At 37.4% G+C, this 27,339-nt stretch overlaps 1 long non-coding RNA gene across 2 annotated transcripts; it reads right to left on the bottom strand.

Annotated features, from left to right (window-relative positions):
- Positions 1-1,224: 1,224 nt before the first annotated feature.
- LOC104911841 lies at positions 1,225-27,339 on the bottom strand. 2 transcript variants are annotated; one of them, XR_794208.3, is made up of 4 exons: positions 26,747-27,339; positions 8,551-8,671; positions 5,293-5,365; positions 1,225-3,263 (listed from the first exon to the last, which is right to left on the bottom strand). It is a non-coding gene; the product is annotated as an uncharacterized LOC104911841 (long non-coding RNA). The 2 variants fall into 2 exon arrangements; XR_004160393.1 differs by lacking the exon at positions 26,747-27,339 and adding an exon at positions 12,369-12,560.

Genomic DNA, 27,339 nt, shown 5'->3' with positions numbered 1-27,339 from the left:
TTTACATTGTTAGAGTTCTGCAGGGGCTCCTTAATTATAAATAAAAACAACACCTACATTTTCCAAATGCTTTTTCATTTTAAATTGGCAATAATATCTTCTGCAGAGCTAATTAATCAAGCAACACAAAGCAGATGAATATGTAGTTTCTTTTCCTGCAGCACAAACACTCTTTAGTTTATCTAACAGTCACTCAGAACTTGTGCTGAATCAGAAAAGGAAGAGCAAGCCAGTTCTGAGTGCTCCATCTGCTACAGTGTTGCTAACTCCCAGGATTTTATTGCACCTGTGGTATTGCTTTCTGTTTTTCTTCAGGCCTGTGCTGATGTAATCCTGAGTTGGCATGTGACCTTTTGGGTGGAAAACTTGTCAATGTGACTTGGGTGAATCCTGAAGATGCAAAAACAAGAAGTCAAATAAAAAGAACTTCACATGTATGGCAGCTTCAAATTCTCATGATTTAAGCAAATCTCATGATTCTTTGAAGGCTGACTTATGAGTAAGGAGGGGAAGCTTGCACTTGTGGTTGGTGCTGCTTCTGTTCTTTTAGAAATAACAGCAACAGAAAACTACCTTGAGACATCCCAGCACTCACAATCAGTAGAGAGGCCATGTGCAGCGCTGTCCGGAATCCCTGGAAGAGGACAATGTGAAAAAATCTCCACAATTTCCTAATAATGGGATTATTTATTTATAACACTACTCCCAGTCTGGCACTGTGGCAGAAATAAACCCAGGAGCTCACACTGCCCATCAGAGTTATCCCTAGAGAAAATGTGGAGTCTCTTCTTAGAGCTAGGACACAGCATTTCCTATTTCCTCCAAAAAATCTTGGAAGCCTTGGATTTCAGGATAGTGTGTGCCTAGGGATGTCCCTTCATTCTGTCTCCCTCCTCCAGATGGAGGGGATAATGCACACGCAGGTGGACAGCCTTACTTGCAGATATAGAGCAGCAACTAGACCCAGATGATTACCACTTCATCCAAGGTTTTACAGATAGAATACCCTTTGCCTCCAGATGAAATTTCTGTAACAAATGAAATTTTGCATCTGGCTAACAGAATTCAACAGGATTTTTGTCTGAGTGAAATTTTCAGTTGTTCTCTAAGAGAAATAATGCAAGTATTTTTAAGGGGCTGAGTTGCGCATCAAGAAACAAGACTTGTAAATAAGGAAGTACTTTGGCTAGCACAGAAGATTGATACAGCACCTGACAGCTTTCATTACGTAAATGTAATTTATTTCAGCAAACAAGTGACTGGAATCATGCATCATTTCTGAACGCGCTGACCCTCAGGTTTACATGGTTGGCTGCTATGGGTTTGAAAACAGGAAGCTCCAGCTGTAACACGAGTGACCCAGACAGCAAAGAGCTAGACACCAAACTAAATTGGAAGGCAGGAAGTCAAAGTTCATGCTCATACCACAAACAATACAGAAATAATAAAGTTCCTCTGAGATACATTTGGCAAAGCCAAAAGTCATTGTGAGGTATAAAATATAAAAGAACTGATAATATAAACGTTTATAAAAATCTGAGCAAAGAATAAATTGCCAACAGCGTTCCGAAGAGCTAACTCCATCCGCATACGTTTTCATAAACACTAGAGGCACACCATAAACTGAGCACTAACTCTAACAGGATGCTAACTCCCTGGAGTTCTTTTAACTAGTCCATTCAGCAGCGCTGGGGTTTGGTTATTGTTAGTCTTTGTTTTTCTAAAGCTCGAATTGAGCTGCCACTCAGCACCAGGATGCTGCTGCAGCCTCTGTCCCATTAGGCACTTGTTTCTGGTCTTCTGGCACTGACAGCACTTTCTGCCTCTCTGGTGACCTGCTTCTCAGTGCTTTTGATCTCCAGAGCCTTCCACGGGCTCACAGCAAGCCTCTACAGCCCACATCCAGAAATATATCACATCCTGTGCACATCACAAGTCCCCAGCGATTTCCCCAACAGTTACACTCAATCTGTTGCTGTTCCCTTCTGAGGAGCCAGCTTCTGCACCAAATGTACACAAACAAATATATCTGCCTACATCTGACTGAACTTTCCATCTTAGGGACAGAACAAGTCATTACAGAGGGAAGTCCAACAAATAGCATGGATGCCAGCCCTGCAGGTCAGGCATAATGCTGCTGAAGCCATGTGATTCCTGAGAGATTCATCTCTGAGCAGCTCAGCTCCTAAAAGCAGGAGCTTCATGCTGCATCAGGGTTGCAGCAGTTACCCTAAAATTTTCCTAATTCTACCCTGTAGGAAACTAAAAGGAGTTTTTCACTTAATTTAATTTATATTGAATTTTTCTGAGAATATAGTTTGTCCCCAGACTCCTGCCAAGGTAATCAGTTTGATCACCAGCTGTGTATTCCTGCTTCCTTTTATGACTCCTCTGCATCCCTGTGTTTTACAACTGCTTTTCATTTGCTACAGCCTGCCCCACAGCCTTCTGCTCAGAAAGCTGAAAAGTAATTTCTGCCCTTCTCTCCTAAGGAATAACTATTCTCCCCATTGTACCTACGGAGAAAAGGGAGTCAATAATGACAGCATCCTATATATCCTATATAAAATACTTCTTGTGGAACTAAAGGGGCTACAGGTTGCAGACAGAACTTTCCAAGGAGGTAAGTTTTTCATTGTCATGAATCTGCAGTAGATCTCAGCTGAGGTAATGCTTTATTTTACCACACAAACAACATTGGCATTTCCCACAAATCTTGCATGGAGGGCTTTTTCTCTGAATTTCCCTTTTCATCTTGTTTGCCTTTTTACATTCCAACTTCTCCTGTTTACTCTCTTGCCTTGTTTGTTACAATGAATGTCAAAACACAAAAAGTGGTGACCTTTCCAAACCCTTGCACAAGGCACTGCTCAGCTTATACATGCACTAGTGCCCTGCTGAGGGTAGTGGGGCTTCTGCACATACATGCATGGTATGTAGTGTGGAAATCACTTTTATTTAAGCAAGTGGATAAATTCTTTTCAATTGCAACATTAAAGAAAAACAAACAATCAAACAAACAAAAAACAGGAAAAGTTAAACAGAAAAGCCTGAAATAAAATCTTAGTTTGGGCACTTTCTGTGTAAAAAAAATGTTTTATTATTTGAAAGCCTAGAAAAGTACAGTGAATTTACCTGACAGCTATCAGTATTACAAACCACATGAATCCAGAGGCTATCTCTAAAGGCTTGTTTTCTGCTAATAGCTCCATAGTCAGAGAGGCCATCATCACATCATCATTACAGTTTTGTTCACAATAGCACTGCAAGGAAATGCAAGAATTACAATAATAATGAGAGAATTTATCATCATCATCAATATTTTGTAAATGAAAAGGATCCCACAGGATAGGGGCTCCGTTTGAAGACCATCTAGAATTTTGCATTCTGAAAATTGTTTTATGCTCCTCTTAAGATAATGGACCTGTTTTCAAAGGCAGTTTTACTGCTACTATTTACTATTTATTTTGCCAAGACAACCACTCAACTGCATGATTTGGTGCTGCAACAGTGTAGTAGAAAAAGGCAACTGTGAGCTAGTTTAGAGTGTGAGATAAACTTGTACCTTCAAGTCCATTGATCTCTAGTGAAAAAGTGATGTGCAAATCTCTGAAAATCAAACACAGCATTCTTAAGTTGTACATTCAAAGACAAGCAATCATTTTAAAGCTGCAAGTGTACAGGCTGAGCTTAAAATATGAAACAAGTTGAAGACCTAGGGACAGAATTTGCTTGTCTGAGGCTATTACTCTGTCTGATGCACAGTATTAAGATAAATGAACATGCTGGAAAACATCTCAGTAAAGCGTTCAGTCCAGCTTAGTTTATCTCAGTTAAATGCCAGCTTTGCATTCTTCAATAAATGTCACTAGGAGAGTTTCTAAAGTTTCTGTAAACTTTTTTTGATATATTTTCATTGCTATAAACCTCTTCTTTCACATGATTCCAATTAAGGTAAAAAAAAGCTTACAGTCTCGGGGGAGGGTGGGGAGAAGGGAATTGGCAAACTGGGTAAATGGCCTTAATGAAAAGCTTATTTTTACTTTGTTTGGCACTTTATATTTTGCAACTTAAATTGTGACACAGTTTCAATTTTTTTCCTCACTCAAGTAATTTGCAATACTGTTTCCTGAATTTGCAATTTCAATTTGTTCATTCTGCTCCCTAAACTTATCTTTCCTCTTCATAGTGAAGGCTTACAAAATCACTCGAACATGCCTCGCTGTGTCCCAAATAAGATCAGTGAGAATTCATGCAGAATGGTCTGTACCTTACCTCGTTTGGCATAAAGAAATTAGAAATGTTTAGGAAGGGAAAATGATAAATATCCTCTGTGTTTAATTGTGAAGGTAGACTACGAAAATCACTTCAGGGGGAAAAAAAATAATTCTCATTGTAGGACTTGGGCCATTCAGTGTCAAGAAAATGTCAACTGCATTCAGCCACCCAACCTCAGCACCTACACCCAGTGCCTGCAAACTTCTGGAAAAAGCCTGGCCCCGCAGCCCTTCTGTGGCACTGCACGCATTTCCCATGGGGCAGTGCCAATGGGCAGACACAGGCTCTTTTGAGATCCCTTTGGAAAATCACAGTTGTTTTCTCCAAAAGGCAGCATCTTCAGACTCTAAAAAGATGCTCCCAATGGGGGAATTCAGTAACAAGTAGATGAGTAAACATGGTCATGGTCTGTGTCTGAGAATTCTATTTTCTTTTTAACTGGACCACAGCAGTTCTGCTATATGTCAATGGAAGAACTGCCTTGGGCAAAATGTAAATCTTTATAGGAGAAGAAAGTTTTATATGTACATCTGTGTAAATCATGATGAAAAGAGTATCTGGTGGTAGAGCTTATGTATTGAGTAGTTTTGTCCAGATTTTTCCCTTACATAACTTGAATAAATATCCAAACGCATATACGCAATGCTGAATTTTTTCAAGTTTTTAACCTCAAACATTCCTCTTGATTTTATTTCTCTCTGCATCCTTCCACAAAATGTGTTCTTGCGGTGTTCTTGGTTCTGCTGTTCTGTCTGAAATGGCATAATTTGGGTTGAAATATTCCTAGGATATGTACAGCACAAAGCATACTTTGCAGCTAGCTCCAAATCTCAGTGAAGACCACACAAAAACCAGAGAAAATGAGAAGAAGCATGAGGTTCCAAGTATTTTACAACACCAGCAGTAGCTTATTTTCCTCTAATTTGAGAATGAAATAGCAGCTTGGAGCAGATCTTTTTCAAGGACAGAGGGGAGAATTTTTGTGAGTTACTGAATCAGACAAGCAAAGCTCACCAGGAATATGGAACACGCTCAGATCCCTCTTCCTCACACGTGCTCTATCCATCAAAGGAAGAGGAGGCCTCACCTGCCAAGCAAATGTTTTATATTGAACTGGAGGGTTCCAAATGTCTCATGAAGGTGTCAGATAAACAGAAGGAGACAGGAGAAGGTGACAGGATGCTCTCACACAAGTGTTGCTTTTGTTTCAAAGATGAGTGACAGACAAAGAATTTTCTCCTGTTTATAATGTAAGACAAAAACATCTAAGCCTATCCAAATCAGATGCCTATGCAAAGTATCTGTTGCACAAGATCGTTCCTAAGACAAAGTATCAAAATTAATTTTGGATGTGAAGAGAAATCCTATGAAAACAGCATCTATTATGCTTCTAAGAATGACATTTAATAGCAAAACCAATCCTACAGTAAGAATACTTCAATAACTTCACTAAACGTTTAACTCTACTGATCAATGTCATTGCTCCCTTATCGATTTAATTTCTTTTCCTCTATAAATAGTTGTAGCAGGTCGTTATTGACCGGCCATTGCTTGCTTTCAGTGGATTTAATAAATGTAATTGGTACACATTTAGTTTCACACAAAATTACTGTGTAAACAGATCTCCCCAAAAGAAGCACAGGACGACAGAAATCAAAAAAGCCCAAGGGATAGCCTGTGACACGCATGGGTTTTAAGATACATTTGAATGGTTGAAGCTGCTGTCCGGCAATACAATGGCTCCAATGCAGTGATCTGGGGATGCCAATACTCAGAAATGACAGGAATCAAAAAGTTGCTTATTGTATCACTGAATAAATGTACTTGTTTCTTAAGAAGGACAGACATTTTGCTGGTTTTCTAGCACTTCCCTGCTATTTCCAATCTACTCACTTCAGCAAAGAAAATGTAAAGTTAAGCCTGTGTAAGGCAGAAATGAAAAGTTACTCCAAATGTTCTTGCTCTGTAAATCAGCAAATCCGCCCCTCTCCTAAAAGCAAGATTTCACAGTCAATTTAAGCTGATCTGAGACTGCGCTGCTCCTGAACAGAGCAATCCAACTTCCTTTTATCTCCAGCTGCGTGTTCCCACCACTTCCCTTGTGCGGGCTCTAGAGATCATACTGCTGAAAGATAAACAAGATCAGCTCCCTCATCCTACTGAAAACTAACACTGAAAATACTTAGTTTTTAGTCATTTTCTGAAGAGTTGAAAGTAACCCTTTCAGTAGCAATTTGCAGTTAACGCTCACATAAACTGATTTTGAAACCTCAGCATTACAGAGAAAGAGAACTGAAAAATAAATCACCAAACTGGAGAAGTATTAATATTTGAGCAAGAAGTGAGATAGCACAGAAAAACAGTCAGTCTCTTACCAGTAATTGCGGCACTTTAAAAGGACAGTTTTTATTCCAGTTTAAAAAAAAAAAGTCTAGTGTGCACAGACCCTTATGTACAAGAACTGAACTACTAAAATGAAACAAACTATGACAAAAGTCTCAGCTTACATGAGAAAAATAATCCAAAGAAAAAGTCATCACTAAAATGTTATTTTCCTTTTATTTCTCTTTATTATTTTTCTTACTTGATTCTTCTTAAAACAAATTATGTATTTTTTACTCTTGCAGCAGAATCTTTACTTTGTGAATTTTTGATCAGATACTTTTGCTAATCCTGCTTGTAAAGTAATTAGATACAATCTTCTTTCTCCTTTTCTATTCTCTCCTGTTTGTTAAATTTTATCTGTGTGGTACAGTGATAATAAGCATACTGTTCCTTTCTGATGTTTATCTCTTGTGGTTCTGGTTTTATCTATCTAATATGTGTTGTAACAAGAGAAAGTGTACTTTTTGTGGCAGATAAAGATATGACAAAAGAATAATGTAGAGAAAAAATAGGTTGCTTTAATTAACTTAACCATTGTCAAAGGTTTAATGTTTGCATTAGAGAACTGAATTAACATCACTCTGGAAAAATACATATGAATTAATCATATCAAAATGCTTGGTTGAGTTCTGAACTTCCAAAAACCATCAAGCTCAGAAATGGAATGTATGCCAACAATACTTTGTTGACCCTGTTCTAGTTCTTGCATTTTATAAACAGACTGGTTATTGATCTAAATATAGAACTTGTACAGACACTAGCCCATCTAAATGAGGTGTATATGCAGGTGGAATCCACAGGAAAGAGTTAAGAGTTTCCAAGTGTCCACATCTTGTCAAGAGTAAGTTAATGTCATTTGTGAAGTCTGCTAAAACGAGATTTTATTGCAGTCATTTTCATAAGATGGCCATACAAGTAAATGCCTTTAATTTGTGAAAAACAACCAAATACTAACATTTGATTAATACAGTCCTAAACTTGATTTGAATTGACTACTTAGGAACCTTAGATAATCTTCCTATTACTGATCTCTGTAACATTTGCAATTTCTTAATGTACTGTCCATTTGTAATGTCATGATGAATTGAATTATTAACAATCTGACTGAACATACAATTTTACCTTTGCAAACTGATTTGTGTAATTTTTAATCTATTCACACTTTTAAAATCACCCAACATATGTAGATTATAGAGATTCTATGCACAGAGCAGCAGATGCGGGTGGTTCATCATCAATAGGAGTTGTATGTTTAAACCTTATTTAAACACATAGGTTTTGCACATTACCCTCTCAAATTCAACAGCTAGAGTGAAGAGGACTTTCTTAAGAATTGGCAAGAAAGTCATCTGTATGCAAATAGACTAAATAATTAAAAATGGGATAAGCCTTTCTTTAGGTTGATTATGGCCAGATTGGGGCCCTCAGAGGTTACTCAGTGACTCAATAAACTCACTAAATGTGGCAAGATTTGAAAACACTAGTGGTTTCTATTCTGACCCTTTCTACTCTTTATCTTTTTGCCTGTTTTTTATCACGTAGCTTCTTAGGGAAGGAAATATTGCCTTATGTTCGGAAATTGCCCATAGCATTGCAGGCACTACCCAAACAAAGAGAAACAATAAAAGTAACAAAAAGAGGAGGAGGAGGTTTGCTTGACTCCATGCAGAAGTCCCCTAAAGACTCCTATCGAACTCAATAGGATAGTAACCTGGCTTATTCCTTAACTAAAATATCCCATATATAATTGTATTAATATAACCACACTATCAAAATGAACAGAAAAGATGCTTTGCGATGCAATCAAGGGACAACTGAAAACATGTTGGAAAGTTTCAAATTATTTTGTAGACATAGCCACTTAGAAATGTACTATCAGTCAAGTACCTTTTTGTTTTCTGCTGGGATGGATTTAAGAGATCTAGAGTTTCACCTCAGTTCTGCTCCTGACTTCATGATCTTCAATATGATACTGTTATGTATCTCTCTGGGGTCTTCATCTCATAATCTGTAAAACAGAGATAATGGTTTTCATCTCAGAACATTTTGAAATATACAAGTAAAATGTCATACAAATTCAGTGCCATTAATACATATTTTTTTCACTGAGTAAGATCTCAAAATAAAACCTTTCCCTTTAATTGTTTGCTGCAAGATTCCCTCTGCCAGTCTTTAGCAATACATTTTAAGTAGCATACGATAAAATTAAGATCAGCATAATAAAATAAACTCTGTGAAGACCTCATTTTCCCTAGATTTAAAGACAATGAATATTATCTACTGTGATAACATTTCTTAATCTTTACAATTTTACAAAATGCTTGTACCAAATTTTGTTATTTTCTAATATTTCATGCTATGTAGTCTCATTTGTTTCCCATCTAAGAAATACATAGCAAGCATGACATTTCATATTTTAGAAACTTGCCTTCCTGTACCATTAATTCCAACATTATGATTCAGACACATGGTTTCCAAGTCCTCCTTCTAGGCTAATTTATTGTAGTAATAAACCAGCTTCATTGCTTGCTTCTAGTATTTTACATAACAGTGCAAAGATTTTGAAAGCATAGTATCAAGACTCCAGATATCCTTAAAATCCTCTTAATATTTCTATGGTCTGATTTACATGATTCTACCATCTGCTATGAAAACATCAGCTTGTGACTACTGGTAGGGCACCTCACTGAGGTTTGTTCAATTTTTGTGGATCCTTAGGTGCATTTGGATTATCAGAGAATAAAACATTCTGTTTTGTAGAAATAGAGATCTCATTTCAAAGTATCTCCTCCTTACTTTAGATGGATCTTACTATAAGTTATATAGAAAGTACACAGTTCTTAGAGAATAAAAGTTATAAAAATAGACATAAAAAGAGGACAAGTATTAAATAAGCAAGAGTTATTGAAGATATTGTAATATATTAGCAAGTAGATGCTTTGATATCTCTGGCTAAGGCTGCATTTGCACTTTTATTAGTGGTGAGGTGGGTCTATCTCAGCTACTGCTACCATTTTCTTGGGGAAAACTATCTTCATATTTTTAGCTCTTAAGCATGTCTTTGGTTTAGGTCCTGGGAAGAAGATTTGATTCCACATGACTGCTTCTCCTATGATCCAGTTTTCAGTTTCATTTCTGTCTCTGCCCAGTACCACCAACAAAATCAACAAATCTGATATACACTGCATAAAAGTTCACTTGTTATATTAGATAGTTTTCTCAGTGAAAATATTAACATTTCAATAATGCCTCAAATAATGTAATACTAATATTAAAAAAATATAAATGATTGCATGCAGAAAATCCAAGTACCGTAGGACTCAAAATCACTGAAAATTTTTGCACTGCAGTTAATGCGAGTTCAGATGACGATATACATTGATTTGATCTTTTGATATATCTCCTTCTTTTACAAAATGTGACCTCATAGGACAATCAAAGCTGGACACAACTCTGAGGCCTTTAGTTAAGAAAATACAGCTGAGTCCACAGTCAGTCATTTAGCGTTGAGAATGCTCGGTGATAATTTGCCCTAAAGAAGTTATCAGAAGTGGCTTCAAAAGATGATTTTGAAAAAGAAAGAAATCAGTGGAGTTTTATTCCCCAAAAGATACTTTCAATAGAAAGTCAGTTAAGTGAAAAAATCAGGTAATGGCTGCAAAATAATACTTCTAAAAAATTGTGAGTCCATAATGAAATAATATTGCAAGATCCTGAGGAATTTAACTTGTGGAAAGCTCAAACACAGACCTGTGGATCGATCAAGATTCCTCAAGCAGTCCAGTAGCACAGAGTCTAAGCTACAGGGAAAGGAAACATTTGAAAAGCACTTGGATGTCTGCTTTACCATTCAGTTCTACGATCATTGCTTTGAGTGACAAACATTTCAGAACACACGTGTTTTACACAAGGCTTCTAAGACTAGAAATAAAATTGTGTTCAGTGCAGTGCACAGGCCATTTTGCTACTGGGGAATCCTGCTGCTTTCCTTGGTAGCCTCTTTGGCTTGATACATGAACAATTTAAAGACTTCACAATTGTGCATCTGTGGACACAGTCCCAATTACTCCTTGGGAAAATGTTCTGAGGATATGTCCTGGCAAAGGGATGCAGGGCTAGTTTTAAAATGAAATTCCTAAAATGCAGCTTATGAGCTGCAAACACATTTCCAAACTAAATTGCTCTGTTGCACTGTAAAACCCATGTTAGAGTATTTATAAGCAAAATAAAATGCAAATACAAATACAAATAATGCATTTCTATTAAGATAAAGCTATTCCACAGATACACGTACAAAAGTACATTCCCCTAGAGAAACAGCTGCAGTTCCTTCCCTGGATTTTGTCCCCTAGGCACACTTTGTTTGAACAGTTAATGCATAGAAGACTGTCCCTCTTTTCATTGCTTTAATTTTTTAGGCTGTTGCAAAGGACTGAATGATATGTATTTGCATTAAAAATGTTCTAAAAACAATTCTACATTTTTAAAGACAAGCAATCAATGTTTCCAAAATGACAGAATAAGAAAGAAAACTAGAAAATGAAGATTGCTTGTCAAGCTGGATTTGTTTCCAATCCCATTCTCCTAATGTACATTATTCCAATCCATTAAAAAAATGTATATAAAAACATAAAAACCCAACAACTAACATTTATGGGAACATTTACAGTCTTAAGTTCACCATACAGAAATGCCATTATGTGGAACAAAAATGTTGTCAGCAATACTTCTACTGTACTCCATAGCTGGCATTTCAGTCTGTCCTTTTCTGCAATTAATGGTCACAGTAATAAGATTTCAAAGTTCAAATCTCTTTAAAGGAGAAAAGCTGCTTTTTCATCCCTTTCTCAAAGCTTACAATATGATTGGCAAAGGATCAGGAATAATAAGACAACTGGTGATGTAAACCCCAGGAGGAACAGAACAGCTTTTGTTCCAAACTCTCATCAAAATCTTGGAAAACTTGCAATAGGAAATGTTGCTGGAATGTAGGTTCTCACTTACGAGTTTGTACATGTTGGGCCTGCTTTATCTGCTATCTCTTACCTGCTTTCTCTCACCTGCTTCAACATTTATTAAACCCATCCCATTTTCTGCCTGTAGCTGAAACAGCTATATCATTAAGTATTTCAAATTTTCTTGATGCTCTAAACACATTTCATCCTCTGTTAATGCATCGTTGTCAAAACTTATGGCTAAAAAGGCTATACCATTTCCACCATCTATACAAGCTTAGTTAGCTGGAGCTTTAAAAAAATTTCACAGGTCAAAACTCAGAGTTGCAGTACCATTGGCCCTGAGCCCCTAAGTCTTTGCTGCAAACAGAAAGTTTTGCTAGACATGCAGATACTTGTGCCAAAATCTAAATTTTACAAAAGTTTCAGTTGTGTAAACACCAATGTGACCTCCTGTATTTAATTTCCTCTTTTTCTTTTTCTTTTTTTTTTAATGAAAGAAAAAAAAGAAAGCTTTGCTTGTGGAGAGAGATTGCATTTGCTGTGTACTTCACTGCGCAAGTATTTTCATCAAATGAATTTTTAAGTGTGATTGTCATCCAATTCAGGTTCTCTGGCCTTAAATCTTTCCAATCAGCCTGGCAAGCCAAAGGAGAGCACCCACTCCATGAAAGCTATTTGAACTGCTGTGCTTTTACTGACACTGCATCCACTTACATTTAATGTGATGGAAGGTGTTTGGGGACGTACCTCAGAAGCAAGTCAGGAGACTCCAGGAGACTGTGCTTGCTACTAATGGCCACACTGAAGATACTGTAATCAAAATACCAGCTCATTCAGACTGCAAGTAAAGTTAATGGAAGCACTAGTGATTAATCTAGTTAGCTTTGCAATATAAACTCATAACTGAACTTTTGCAGGAAGCCAAGCAAATAGACCAATTATATCAACTCAATAGATCATTTCTTCTGTAGTCTCTGTTAAGGTGAAAATGAAGAGGCTGGAGTTCTAAATATCTCGTATGTCCATTCAGAAACGTGGTGTGGTTCAAAACATTGCCAGGTAAGAGTGGAAAGAAGGCATGACACAGTGAAGAGCCTGAGTTTGATGTGCTCCCACAAGGAAGCAGATTGGTTTTGACTAGATGCCTATTATACCTTTCAAAAATAGAGACATAAAAGCAGCTTTCTGGAAGGGGGAAATGTTATTTTAGCAATGATTTCTCTAACAAGAACAATGATTTCTCTAACTCTAAAATGAACTTTTTGTTTTAATGTAAATAATTTTTAATATAAATTAAAACTAATGTAAAATCTCAAGAGTCTTTCTGATTCATTTTTTATCTGTGTTGTTGTATGATAATACTCTTTGTTTTCCATTTTAACACAGCTCTCTCAACTCCATTATGAACTCTTAAATTGGAAGTGTAAGATATGAGCCATTCCTCCCAATGTCCTTTGCTGTATTCCAGTTACAGAGTGCTCATAAAATGACCACTGGTCATATACAGTGTAAGATTTCTAATAAAGCAGCTCACCATTACCAGAGATGCTTATAAATTCCACAACATAGCAGGTTCTTACAGATCTCTGAGAGACAGGAACACAAAAAGGGCAATGCACAACACAACAAGAGACACATGGGAACATCACAAACAAAAGTGCACTCTGGTGGGTTAAGTTCTATTAAAAAAAAAAATAAATCTGTAACACAAAGCAGATATATTTACTAGTTACTGGAAGATAGGAAAATGTTTGGTTCTAACATGCATAGTTCCTTCTGCTTTCAGAATGAACTGTGAGTTGAAGGGGATTTTTCAGAATAAAGGACAGAGTGGGAGGAATAGAAGGAGGAACAGGGGGTTATTGTGAAGATCTGATGTTGAGTAGTCAGCAGGTAGGTATCGCTTTGCAAAGAAATCAAGAGGAAAAGGAAAATTACCCCAAAGCTCACTATCATGTCTTTGTTTTCATGCTGTTCAGCCATTCCCTTACCTGATTTCCTGATTTCAGCTTTCTAATTATTTTAGTAATGCTGTCAATGTGATGCCAAAGGGTATAGCCAAGAGCTTTCAGTTAAGCACAGATAGAGAAACATTGTATGATGACAAGCCAGTTAAACAGTTCCCTGAATTAACTGGTGCTGCCTAGCTGAAGGCTATAAAAATCTTGCCTGGGCCTGCAAACTTTCAAGCCTGCATCCTGCCTATCTCCCTGCCCTGGGGAGCATCTCTGTAAGGCTCATTGTTAAAGAGCAGCTCTTTCAGCAAAGGATCACTGCAGGAATTTAAGCCTTATTGGAGAGGATTATCAGAATTCTTGTTTTGATGTTTGTTATTTCCAGGTTTAAGAGAAGAGGAGCTAACAGTTTATGGCATGAGTTCATTAAATTGAATTATGAATTCCTTACTGTCCATGGCAAGATAATTTTCCAATGGAAATAATTTTCAAATGGAGTTTTACAGAGTTCATGCATTGAAAGTTCCCCAAGATATCCTCTGTCTAAATATAATCTCTTCTGCACCAAGCACTCATTAAGCATTCTAAACATTACTGTAAGTGTACGAAGACCTTAATATTTTTTGATACATAACATTCGTTTAAAGAAACCATTAGGGAAATATTTTGTAACCCTGTACTTAACTAATAACAATATATGAGAACCAGTTACAATATTTACAAGTGAATTAGAAGTCAAGTTTCCTTACAACTTCCTCCGATTGCTCATCGCTTCTGCAAAGTTCACGTGCGCTTAAATTCATGCGCAGTTACCTTGGAGTACTGACATAGATTTCTAAATTTCACTATAAGCATATGTCAGCTGCAAATCCTCATTCAGCAACAGCGTGCTCTGTTTGTTGGGTCCTCATATTTTTGAATTGTATGTTGAGTGAACATTCCACATTTCTTTTTAAGGAGAAATCTCAGAATCTTTCCCTAATCAGTCAACAGATAACGCCATTGGCAGGCACCTATAGAAGTCATTCAATTTGGATGCATACTGTAAAAAAGAGGGGGTTCTCTATAAACTACCAACTTACTCCCTCCTTGCTTGCTAACTTAGTCCAGGCACACGTTCCTTCTAAACCCAGGTAAAGACATTTATATTTGAATTGCAGAGATTTGATACTGAAACCAAAATATAAACCTAAGGAAAAACATAGTATGTCTTATCAATGAATTCCTGGATGGTAAAACCTTTTCTACCTTCATCAGTAGGAGGAGTGTTCTTCATCAATGGATTAAAAATTTACCACAGAAATTCATATGTTAACGACTAAAAAGTCACAATTTTTGTGCATAAGTGGGAATATGAAATATGCCTTTGAAGTATATCTCATTAGGTCTTCATAATCTTCAAATTAGCGCAAGACTCTGAAAGACTGTAATCATCTACACGTACAGTCCCCTTCATTCATCTCATAGCAGGCATTCAGTAAGATCAGATTATTTGTTCTCCAAAACTCTCCTTCAGTGCCTTTTAAACGAGGAGTCATTTCATGCTATACGATCTCAGCTTCCCTTGATGACAACTCTATCCTACTGGAACTATGAAACTGTCAACACCAAGAGCAAAATTTAGGTGTGCAGAAGACAAAAATGGCTCAGCTGCTATCCCACAAGCTCTCTCAATAGAGGTCAACAACCTCAGATCCATGGAGAAAACTGCAAAACTCAGTATTTCCATCAACCTCTCAGAACAATACCACTAAAATTTTCTTGCTGGCTGAAAGCAAAAGAAAAATATTTTGTACACAGTACAGTCTCAGGAAATGAGTAGATAGAGCCATGACAGACATGGAATATAACAACAGACCACCCTGATCTAACAGAGGTAAAAGGAGTGCATGGTCAGCCTTTGGGAAGTGGTGCCTGGTAGTAAAGGTGAGGTAATGTAAGGCCCAGCAATTCATACCGTAAGTTTCCCTTCTGCACTTGAGCACCTCTTGGTTGGTGTGAAGTAGTCTAGAGGTCACTCTTATGATCAGATCAAAGCCGAAGATAAAAAAACAAAACAAAACAAAACAAAAAAACCTCCACAAACTTAAGAAATATTAATTTATCATGCATTTTTACTAGTGTTACCTATATCATATGATATCATCTAATATTCAAGATTGTTCTCTTGTATTCAAGCACACACAATGTTATCTTTTTGCATTAAGCAGTAAGCTGATGCAGTAGTGGTTAAATGATTTGCCTGAAGACATCCAGAGCAGGAGAGGTAAAGCCATAAATAAAATGCAGGAGTCCCAACTGACAAGTTTGGTGTAACCAGGATTAGAGAACAGTTCTTTCTCTAAGTGAATTAAAACTTTGTGTTTTATGTCACTTGAACTGCAGGTATTTCCACAGTGCGTTAGGCTCTAGCTGAGATTATGCAGCATTCCTTTTTGGATAGTGGTTACCTTTACAAAAGCAAAAACCCTGACAGCTGATAAATGTTTTGCTTTTCCTCCATGCCAGCCATTATATTTTCTACAGATCTCTAAAAATGCATTTTCACGTTACAAATAAGAAGATGTAATGCCCTGCTCCACAAATGTCAGTCTTGATCGCAGCAATATGATTCTACCATTTCCACAATGAATCAATTCAGGGTGTTAAAACAGCAGAAAATTAACCCTACAAAAAAAAGTAATCTACTGCAACCTACTACTTTTCTCCCAGAAACTTATTACGGAGCCAGATATTTTTCTAGCAACAGTAGATCTATACAGTATTAATAAAAGCAACCTTTTCTTTCTGTAATCCCTAGACATTTTTCACATCAGTGATGTGAAAATTCTTGCAGCAGAATTTCAGTGTAAATTTTATAGTATGGGGAAAAATATTTCCATTTACAATATTTGAACTTCCTGTTTTTATATCAAAGATCAGTTACAGTCTACAGGCAGACCACCAAGTCAGTCCAATGGACCACAGGCAAGACTTGCAGCCTTTTTACCTGAAGAGCATGCAAGACTGTGTACACACTACAGACAAGGAGCGTTTCTCCACATAAGTAGCCTGTTCTTGAGTACCAATTAACCTTCAAATTTCTCCTTTTTCACACCAGAGGTATCTCATATGAATTGCTGATGCTGATGGTAGAAAAGAAAGGCAGCCAGGAGCCCAAGCAGTGTGGAAGTGGCAGTGTACTCCCATCTATCTCTTCGTCCTGCTCAAAGTTCAGCAGATGCAGCCTCCGGGAACACTCACAGACACCATGCCTGGTCAGTGACCCTCTGCTACTGGTACGCAGGCACACCAGCTGCATGGCTTTCTCTGCCAAAAGAGCAAGAGGTCACCACTATTCTAAGTTCATTGACTGTCCTCTTATTTTATTCTTGTGAATAAGACGGCAGTCAGCTCCTCCTCTATTTTCTCCAGGCCATTCATTATTTTCTAATTTAGCCTCCTTTTATTGACGTCTTCCAAAAAAGCAGCATCATTCTTTTTTGTCCAAGCCCTTGTCCTGAAATAGTCTCAATACCTAGCCTTGGGCACCTCCCCTGACAGGGACAAGGAAAGAAATATTATACTGATTTCAAAATGCACTGTATTTACTCTTAGCATTTCCACTCATTTACATAAATGCAAAATTGTACTCCAAGAGTTTGATTCCTTATTGACTTTCCTGTTCACTAGTTAATTAACTTCATGCAAAGATGATACAAAACATTATTATCTTATGATGTTGCACTTTACATTCATTATAAATGATGGCATCAAGTAAAAATAATCCAATCTAGAAAAATGCAAGCATATTAGTTAAAACATACTGTCCGTTCCTTACTAAATTATATATTTCTCAGTCTTTCAGAAGCATGCCTTTTAAAGCAACTCAGGGGATTTGCAGTTGCCTTCCAAGCTTTTCATTTCTAGGTCACTTGTTAAATCTACCCCAGGTCAGCACTGACTGAAAATTATTACTGTCTGGCAGCTGTTTTGTTAGTCTACATAAAATGAATTGGTGGTTTCATTCCACTTCCTAATGGACAAGTGGCCCCATCTTACACTTCGACCTAAATGGCACCCCATTGACTACTTCAGGGAAGAACTAAATCAACTCTTTCTGTTCTGTAGGTAAGTCCTTAAGGTTAGGAACAAGACTGGTGGGACCCTTGAAGCTATTATAGCACTACTCTATGAAAAATAAAGTCCTCCACGAATGGAATTCCTATAATGAGAAGAGATAAAATGCTATGTTGGTGAGTTGTGGTGATTATTTTGGTTCTCTGAGGATCTTTGTCATGTAATACAATGGGGAATATACTACAAGTTGCCCACTGTTAAGAACGAAGCCCCTCCAAGCAGCATTTCACAGTTCCAAGGACAGAGAATGTGTGCATGTCTGCATGCATGTGTGCTTGTTCCTATCTCACAGCAAGAAGGAGAAACTATAATGAGATCCATATTTGACTTCTACTTATAGTGCTCTGCTTGCACTTGGAATAAAACAGGTTTTCCTACCTTGAAAGTCCCCAGTTTCATATTTTCAGAAGAATAATGTTTCTCTCTTTTTAGAGTAAATACAAGCACAAATGCTGTTATAAAACAACTTTGAATCTAAAGTATTTCACACAGAAATTTAAGAAAGGCCACAATTTTCTCTACCTTCCTCATCTTTTTTCCTTTCATGATAAATAAGTCTCTGTGAATCTACTACTATCCTTGTCCTTACTCAGCTAGGACAAATTTTCCCTGAGGCCCCCATTTCCCTTTGCCATCCCATTTTTCATTCTGCTCAGCATGCAGCAATTCGAACAGACCTGCTCCTTGACTGAAAAATCTTCACCTCTTCCTACCCATCAGGCCAAGGTTGTTTGTCTATGGTTTTCTAACAAATGAAAATAAAAAAAGAAGGACTCTCAGCTTCATCTGTCACCATCTTTTCTTGCTCTTGTCCCCCAGTGACTCAACTCTTGCTCTTCTTGTTTGCTTCTTCTGAACTTATTGTTCATCTTTTCTTCTTTGCTACTCTTTCCTCTTGTCCTTGTTTAACCTAAATTAACTTGAAGCAGCCTTAATTCCATAAACAATGTTAACTTCACAGAAAGTTCTGCACTTTCAGAGCAACACAAGGGTCACAAGGTTTTGCTCAGCTCCATGCTTATATATTTCATTAAATAACTTCTAAGAAAATTGAGATGCAAAAGTTAGACTGGCCTCTAGAGAAATTTTGCCTCTGTTACAAACATTTTCAAGTAAATACATAAGACAATTCTGATCTTCCTAGTATTTAATGTATGATAATTTCTGCTGGACAAACTCTTCTAGGGTGACCATACAGGACTTTATTTTGTTTCAAGCATTGTACTCACAGTTTTATTTTTACGTTTTTTTTCCTTTATTCCATAGCAATGAAGGTAATTGCCTTTTAAATTTTGTTCAGTGAACCCTCACAAGCAAAACAAAGCAACTTCTCCCTAAGAAAGAATTTACCTGCATAGAAAGTTTCACAAAACAAATTTTACACAGATTCACAGACAAATGTGCAGTGCTTTGTTGCTTGAAAGGCTTTGTTGCCTTTTCAGGGACTTTAGTCCAAAGGATGGGCATGAAGCTAGTTAAACATTCACTGCCATTTCTTGTCTGGCTGTCTCTGACTGCAGTGTAAGTTGTAAAAGTTTTGCCTTGTAATCAAATGGTTATTATCTAGAAGAACACGGAATCATGCTGTTCTTTACTGTATTACTTCTATTTCACTGTGTGCCTCCTATTTATAAGACAAGACGCAGATGCACACTCAAATTCTACATAGCATTTCATATTAAAAAAATGTCTTCTGGTAGGCTGCAATCTACCCTTCCAATAGTTAATAAAGCCAACATTCCAATGGATTTGTGATTGTGGTTATATTCCCTAGCATCTAACATAATGCTAAGCAACATCCAATTTATCTCCTTTTGAATCTGCAGCCTTTCTCTCAATTGGGCACTAAGTTAAAGTCTGAGAATACGATTAAACTTTACTTTTACTGTGTCAGGTCCTGACTTGCTCCTAACCCCTACAGAGATTTTGGCTCTATATGTTTACCATTTGCTTTTACTTGCCTTTTCTTGCCTTTGATTGCAACCTATCTTGTAGGAAAGCACCTTCTTCCAGCAATAACACAGATGATGAAAAGGCTTTTTTGTCCTTTCATAAGCTCTGAATTGTTCTTTTCTTGGAATTGTTCAGGCTAACACACTGTTTATGATTGACTCTCCTTGAAGCTTCTCTAAAAGCGTGTCTGTTACATAGTCAGACACCACTGAATTAATGGCTGTGATTGCTTTTGTGACAAATAGACACAGAACAAGACTGGTTTTATATGCTACTCTAAAACCTGTTTTCAAGTTATAGTTACTTACATCTGATACAAGCAGTACATTTGCTGTATTGGTCAACAGAGACCTGCACACCAACTCAGGCATAGATTCACTTGGACTAGGCTTGGACATTAGAATCTGACATTTGTGGCTGAAAATTGCTTCTTTCTTAGAGCAAAATCAGGATTTTAGGAACTACTCAATACTACTTTGTCAGTTATTTCCATCTTACACAAAATTGACCTTGTCATCCTTTTAGCACCTGAAATGCTAAAAATAAGAATGTAAAGACTTTTGAATTAAATAAAATGTTTAGTATAAAAGTTATACAAATGCTTAGATTCTCTGGTCATCAGGTATGTGGCATTTTAACATTCACAGACATACAGCTATCAAAAGAACAGAACTTCAGAAGAGAATCTAGGATAACAGGACTGAACCTGGCTCAGTGAGTCCCAGTAAATCTGTCAAAGCAGTCAACTGCTTTGCCCCATCTTAAAATTTCCCTTTATTGGGAAATTGATCCTAGAGAATATTCCTTCGTCAGTTAAAAACTACCATATTTTTACATAATATGTTCAGTATGATATTACATCCAGCCTTTTGTGTGCTGGTACTGGTGCAAGTATTTCTTTTCAAGTGCCTACTTCACTGCCCCTTTCAACATTCATTTTGTGAATGAAGGCATAAAAGTTCCTTCAGCCTCCTCCCACAAGTGAAATTCTCCAATCCACACTACTACATTCCCAGTAGCCCTTCCCCATACCTATTCTATCTAAACTAATTTTTCTTTCCAGTTCTCTGTATGGTAGTGGTAGTATATCTTTCTCTCTTCTGGTAGACTGTTCTTCCTACATTCAATAATCAAGGACATATTCAAGGACATACTGTTGGTGGTTCAGACTCATCCTACAGTCAGCTGATATACTGAAGTTTTTCTCCCTTTACTCATGCCAGAGGATATCCCAGATTTAACAGTGGCACTAGCTTTCTGCTTCTAGTGAATGTCAGGAGCTTACTACTTTTGCCCCAGAGTTGATGGAAAATAGTAAGTATAACTGGTTCCAACAATGAATCTTGAAGAGCTCAACAAATTACCTTCCTGCAATCTACTGCTTCTCTTTTAGTGTCATCACTATAATTTCCCTTCTAGAAACTTCCTCATTCATATCAGATACCAATTCCCACAGACTCTAGATTAGAATCTAACTCTAGAGACTAACTAAGCTAGTAAACACTCAAATGGTATCATATGAAATACTTCAGTAAAGTCCAGGCAAGTGTTACCTATTCTATTACCTTTGCTTAGAAAATGAGTTACCAAAGAAAGTCATTAAGTAGTCATACTACAGTATACCTTTATAAACTCTATTTCCTTTTTGCTCTGTTTTCCATTTACTTCCACACCTACAAATATTCTTCCCATCAAAAGTTGTTCTAAAGCTTTGCCTGATAGAACAGTAGCCTATGTTAATAATTTTCAATGTAGCTCCTACATTGCTATTCAATAGTCACATGACTTTGGCCTAATTTTGACAGATCTGTGAAAATTAACTGTTCTAAGACTTCTCATCTAACACGGTTATTTCAGATAAGGTTCTTCTGATCTGATCACATGGTACTTCTTGATCTTTTCTTCCACATCCAGAAGGGCAGGTTCCCTTTTGCATATACTCATTCATATTAGATACCCTTGGATTTGTCGCCTTATTCAACTTCTGATGTTTTTGAAAGGTGAGAAGAATCTATAATTAGTTTCTCCTTCTGTACTGCACCACTCCTTCAACTAGATGTAGATCCTTTGTAGATCTATATCAAAGCAGAAGAGGAGGACTGATAGAGTACTTCATGGAAAATAAGCTTTCCACTTTTCAGTAAAATACATTTTAACAACTTTCTAAAACTGACTCTTATTTTACATGTTAGAAACAGATCAAGGTTTTTTTTTTTATTCCTAACTGCATTTTGAGGGATCCCAGGAACTGGAAAATCTCTTCCATATTCAGTACAGCGCTATATATATATTTCATTGAACACAGTGCTGCACTAAAGTGGTTTCTTAGTTTGGTTTCAATTTTAAACCACATGACAATCAATCCTTCCCAAAAGATTTTATTTTGGTGGAAAAACTGTTATCAAGCAACTTTGCTTTAGCATCTTCTTTACTTAAAATAAGAAGATGGAATAAAAAACACAGCTTTCAAACCACAGAGCAACCGTTGAAAACTTAAAAACCACAATACCAAAGAACAGAATGAGCCTATGATTACTTAACACAAAATGTGGTTTGAACTGGGCACCATACCAAGTTTTACACAGAAACCCCAGGGGAAAAAGGAGTGCAAGTATCCATGGTTACAGTGACCCCTGCTTGGCACCTGAAGAGATCTTTCTAGAAAACGACAGGTAGAGACATTTATCAGGGTCCTCAGAAGTAGCAAGGCTCCTTCCTGTTTTTATACGTTAAAAAAAAGAGATAAAATAGCACTTAGTACAGACCGTCCTGAACACAGACTGTAACCTACAAATATTTTTAGAACTCCCCTCTCATGTTTTTCACAATATTCACTCAGCGCTGAAAAATAACCTCAGAAATCTAGAACCTTCTATTTAAATAACAGCAAATTCCTAGAATTACAAGTGCATTTATAAAGTGACTGTTTCAAGACTGAAGTCTTTCTTTACATGCTCAGCTGCACTGAACTCAGGAACGAAGGAACAGGATGGTAGGCTGCAACTTTTAGTGGGAAAAGTTGGAATTGTAAATTAAGCTGAATTGGAGCCATCTCTGCTGAAGCTTTTACATCATTCTGTTCAGCTATGCCCTGGAAGGCAGTGATACAGCTAAACCCCATGCACAGCTTTCTTGACTGACATTTTTTCTTCCTTTTCTTCACTGGTACTTACTCACCTTGTCTCTGTTTATGTATATGTTTGGGGAAGATTTCTTTAAATCTGTGCTGATGCACTTATGCATAACCAGGTATACTGAACCATGAACATAAATGCAGACATGAGTAAGTATTCAACAACAGTTGATTTTATAAATGCTTCTGCTATGTGTGCAATCATCTGATGAGATGGTGAAAAACAAGCTGCCCAGGGCTCCAGTGGTGAGTTCCTCCTGCTAAGGCAGGGAGGACACAGCTATTTTAGGTTAAGATATATGTGTAAGCCAAATGTAATTCTTCTCATAAAAAAGAAGGTAGGAATAGATTTTTAATGTTCCGTATTTTTTAGGACGCTCATCTTTTCTTCTGCATTCTTCTTAAGGATCCTGCTTCATCTCCAGCTGTGGAGATGATGGCTCTCCAGTTACTAATAACAGATTTTGGCTGAACCACTCAGCTGATGTGATCTGGATCCAGCATTAGCAAGCTATCGCATTTCTGTCAGATCAGCCAGAGATCATGCTATGGTGTCTTAAAAGATTCATTCCAGTCATTATGAGAAATTATGTGGATGATGACTGTGGATTCAGCAGCACATTTGCTTAAAAAAAGTTGCCTGGTCCAGTAGAAGATTAATTCAAACTAGAAAACTGAACGTTCAGCAAGTGCAGTTATGAGAGATCAGCTTTTTATCTCAGTGGTTGGAGCACTCTTGATGCGGTAGGAGATATACCATGAAATTTGGATTTACTTTCCTGTTAAATAAAAAAGCAGAGGTTCCACATCCATGAGGTTCAACATCTATCAGCCATGACACAGGTTAGTGCAGAAATACTGGTGATAGGTGGATGGTTGGACCAGATGATCTTGGAGGTCTTTTCCAACTTTGGTGATTCTCTGATTCTGACTGGAAAAGGATCCCAGTCCTTTCTTCAAGCAGTTCTGCTGCTTTTATAGATATCACTTGTTTAATGGCAGAGAAGAAATCACACTGTGTCATCTCATTGGCTGTTTACAAAGATTAGTGGCAGAAAACTCCAGGAGTTCCACAACACTACTGCTACTTACATTCCATACAATTTTACTTTCTGCAAAGAACAAATATCACTCTTCAAAATCCAACATCAACTCTAAATAATAAGGGTGCAGAGAAAGAAATATAGCTGTCAACATCCTTATATTTTTGACAATGAATACAGCAGGCTGTTTATGTGCATTTACTTCAGTACTTTAGAAAGGGCTGTATGTGGAAGGCTTTCACTCTGTAGCACTGAAAATTTGCCAACATTTATAGAGATGCTTTGATTGTTTTAGAAAAGTTGTTTTTCAACAGACAGAAAATTCACAGACAGTCACTAAGTATGTGGCATTGATTTTACTAGCAAAGGAGGAAACACTGACTTGGAAACATAAGCCTAGGCTCACTCTTGTACCTCCTTCTAGAAAAAAAGACAGTATCTCAAAGGCTTTCCAGTGACAGCATATGGCAAACCTGACTTCCAGCAGAACAGAAATGTTTGGAATTCTAAAGTGAATTTGCATTGAAATAGTGGGAGGACAGATCCAATGGAAAGAAACACTGGAAAAGCACATTGCTGGATTTGGCTGATCTCCCTGATGCTGAACAACAGATTCAGCCACCAGCCCTGTGAGAAAACACAGATGGGAGTAATCCCTGGCACACAGATTCAAAACCAAGTATCCAAGCTGAGGCTCAGCACCCACGTGCACAGACTTTCCTTCAGAGTTGCTGCAATAAAACTAAATCACTTGTGAGCTTCTGACTGCAAAACTGTGCCAAACAGGAAGAGTTGCTGCTTCTAATTCTGCTTTCAGTGCCACTTTTCAGATGCAAAACAACTGGGCAAAGGAGATAAAGAAATGATTTCAACCAACTAAAAATCTCAAAACACATGAAAAACGAATAGCCACTATGACTTTCAAAGAAAGAATATGAAAGAGTGTAAAAATGGTAGAAAAAAACAGGGCACATACTAGTATACTTCACTACGTCCCAGGTACAGAGACACTGTTTCAAGGAAAGGTTGATCAAAAGTTGTCAGGATGGAAAAAGAACAACAGCACACTATTTCCAGTGTATAGAGCAAACAAGTGTATGCAAACACGAGTGGATGTATTTTGATCCATCTACCTCTGGGCTCTGCTAGTAGACATTGACACGGTCTGATAGAACTATTTTGAGTCACAGAGTCAGGTTGGAAAGTGCATCTGGGTGCAAAGCTGGATCACGATGCCCAGGGCCCCACTCACTCGGTGTGTCCCCAAGTGAGTGTGTGCAGTTTATAGTGGAAGGAGAGGCTCTGTGCAGATATAACTGCACCTGAAAGCTCTGCATGAAGAATTCACATTATGAAAATGCATACATGTATATATGAATACCTGAACTAGATTTTCTAATTATATATTACACATATTCTTTTCTACCTATAAGAGCTTTGAAGACAGGGATTTAGCACGCTCTCAGCATGCATCCGCAGAAGCAAAACTGAACTGTGAGGAGGTTTTCAGCAGAACTTTCCAGCATAAAAAACATTACAAGAACCACATCTCATTGCTAAACAGAAAAGTATCTGAATGCTAGGGAAGCCCAAATCGTACTCGGTTATAGCAAAGAAATGACTTATCATACAGTTAGGCAGGATTTACTTTGTTTTCATAATTCTGATTTAACCACTGCTCTGGAAAAAAGATCAGTACAATATGACTCTAGAAGTGTCCTGCTACACCATCATCAAAGATAAAACCTTCAGCTTCAGTGATATGTAAATGAAGACATGTTCGTAAAAAGGATTAACAAAGTTGTTCAAAGCAACTTTTTAGTCTACTCTGCTTCCAAACAAACAATAAACTATCCAGATGCAGTGAGATTTGCTAACCCATAAACATTGCCAAATGGAGGAAGAAGATCAGATCGTTAATGAGTTTGGTCCCCTTTGAATTTCAGCTGATCAGTGTCACCAATAATTTTGACAGGCTCTAAAATAAGCACTTTCTCTCTTCAAAGCACCTCACAAACATCAACCAATTAATCCCTATAGCTCTCCTCTGAGGTAGGTAAGTAGGTATTGTTATCCCCATTTTACAGTTGGGTGAACACAGTCAGAAGGGTAAGTGATTTGCTGGAAGCCCGTGATGGAGGTGGGATTAAAACACAGGAGTGACTGTGATTCCTTTTAGAGGACAGCATTTTTTTCGCTTCTCTGGTGACTTTTCTGTGCTGACTTTAGACATATTGGCCTTGTGACAAAACTTGAAAGAAACAAAATAAATATTCCTTGTTAAAAGCAAGGAACCATAAAGAAATCTGTCTTCTATGCCGCTGTACAATAACACTTCTGTCACCTTTTACTAAGTTTTCTCCTTTAACTTTTTCCTACTATTCAAGCATCATTCCTTCCGCACAAAGATTTCTTCCCGTGGTAACACAACATACTACCAATAGAATGGTACATCCTGATTTTATTTGTCATTTTTGCTTTAAAATGAGCAGCAGCCTGCCCAGAAGGTGCGTGGACGTCCTCTTTCCAAGATCAGGGCAACAGTTGGTGGGCTTGCTGCACAGAGGCACAGGCAGGAGGACATGGAGAAACGGAGACAGGGAGCCCGGAGAACTGAGAGCCATTAGCTGAAACCCAACTCCAACGAGCCCTTGGTGACCGTTGTAACAGGCGTAAGATTGATCCATTTCCCACTTCAGCAGAAGGATCAAATGAAAAACAACAGTGGATATCCTTTTCCTCTCTATGTATGCAACTTCAGGCCACTTGAAGACCCATTTGTCACAAAGTCAATCTGGTATATGGTAAGAAACACCTGAGTATTACAAGCAAAGCACTTTTCATTTAGTGACCAGCAAGCCCACAATATCAGATCTCTGGAGTATTTTTAGACCAGAACAACCCACTAATCAAAGCCAGTACCTCATGAATCCTCAGCGTGTTTTCTGCTATTCATTCAAAAGACACTCTTTCAGAAGCCTTCTGGTACAGGCTGTGACAAGTATAGAGAAAATCTGTGAAAAAGTGAAAATCAATCACTCCTTACTACAGAGTACAGTTATTTTTGCCATGTTTCTGATTTTGTATTTTTAAGACACAGTCATCTGTGTGTGTTTTCAAAGGATAACTCCATTAATTTTAAAAAGAACAGTTTATTAATACATCACTGTAATTATTACGCTATGGTGGCATTTATCTATTACATAAATCAAAGAGCCCATCTCCTTTGTGTTAGCTGTCATCAAAAGACAATGGTGCCATCAAACTTTTAGTAGCTGAAAGTTTGCTTTGCTAAAGACAGCTGTAAGGCCTTAAAATTAAGTAAGTCCTGCAATTCATTTTTCTGCTTCTATGGATCCTGGATTTAGGGATGTAGAGAGTATTTTTCCCACAGGAAAGACTTACTAAAAACATTTTTGCTCTTACAAGAGCAACACTTCTGTTTCTTTCTAGAAGACAAAAAGTAGGTTAATGATTCACAACTTGGGAAACTGTTCAGCTGCCTTAATAGTATA

Source organism: Meleagris gallopavo, chromosome 7 (assembly GCF_000146605.3).
Source record: "Meleagris gallopavo isolate NT-WF06-2002-E0010 breed Aviagen turkey brand Nicholas breeding stock chromosome 7, Turkey_5.1, whole genome shotgun sequence".
Taxonomy (NCBI): domain Eukaryota; kingdom Metazoa; phylum Chordata; class Aves; order Galliformes; family Phasianidae; genus Meleagris; species Meleagris gallopavo.
Note: the sequence above shows the minus strand (reverse complement) of the source record. Positions and strands in the feature narration are given on the sequence as shown.